General features: G+C 58.2%; 1 protein-coding gene across 1 annotated transcript in view; it reads left to right on the top strand.

Annotated features, from left to right (window-relative positions):
- Positions 1-370: 370 nt before the first annotated feature.
- Positions 371-997, top strand: part of TMEM117 (transmembrane protein 117) — a 193,270-nt gene continuing 192,643 nt past the window's right edge. The window contains exon 1 of the mRNA XM_042017929.1: positions 371-450. The gene's annotated coding sequence lies outside the window, so the exon portion shown is untranslated. The remainder of the gene's footprint in view (positions 451-997) is intronic.

Here is a 997-nt window from a genome sequence, read left to right as displayed (position 1 = left end):
GAAGACCCTTCCACATTCCTCAGTGCATCTCAGCCACATTCCTGTCTGCCTTGGCCTGAAGCAGCCAGATAGATGTCTGATGCCAAATTTCAGATACCTGCTCCAATGGAGTTACCTGACTTTTCCCAACAATTTGTTGAGGCTGTGTCTAGAAACTTCAAGTTCGTTTTATCTGTCTCCAGCAATGACCAGAACTAGTACATACTGCACTAAAACCCAGTCATAATGCAAGGCTAAGAGCATCCTGTTTTCCTGGGATGTCAGCAATACCAGCACACTGACACTAGGGACCACATCCCACATTAAAAGGCTTTGGTTGACAATTCGGCTGAAGTGCAATGTCAACAACTCTGGCAGGCTGCACAGAGGCATTTTGCCCGACACAGTGACCATATAGACTGTGTGTGCACCCTGGAGCCTGGCCGTGGCCTCAGCATTGCCCCTTCCCAAGTAAGTAAATTGGGTGTAGACCTCCCTCCGCTCCCAAATATGAGGGTTTTCCTAACTCGTCCTGAGTGATCTGGCTGTTATTGCCAGCCCTGTGCTTTTTCTTTGGGGTAATAAATATCCGGATTTGACCGCCTCTTTCCCGTGTTTGTAAATTTGCATAATACTGGAGTCTGACCGGTGGGAACTGAGTGCTCTCGGGTTTCGTTCACCTCGCCGGCTGCGTAAGTCCCCCTGGCTCCCCCGCCACCCTTTTCCAGGGTGAATAAAGACACCCGCGGGCACACCGCGCACGTTTCAGGTCCTTGCTGGCAGGCTCCGGGGGAGGGGCGGGCACGGACGGGCACGGTCGCCGGGGGCGTCGGGACCCTGCCGCAGCGGCGCCGCCCGCTGCCGCCGCGGCTGCGGCACTGCCGGTGCCTCTCGCCCGCGCCCGGGAGCGGAGCGGAGCGGAGCGGAGAGGAGGAGCGCAGCTGCCGCCGCTGCAGCCGCTCCCTCCCCGCGGCGGCCGGGGGGCGGGACGCCGCGGCAGCCTTAAAGCCCGAATGGG

Source organism: Corvus kubaryi, unplaced genomic scaffold (genome assembly GCF_017639235.1).
Source record: "Corvus kubaryi isolate FWS band 111438036 unplaced genomic scaffold, C.kubaryi_AGA036_p1.0 137, whole genome shotgun sequence".
NCBI classification, from domain to species: domain Eukaryota; kingdom Metazoa; phylum Chordata; class Aves; order Passeriformes; family Corvidae; genus Corvus; species Corvus kubaryi.
This window is presented reverse-complemented; position numbering and strand designations above follow the sequence as displayed.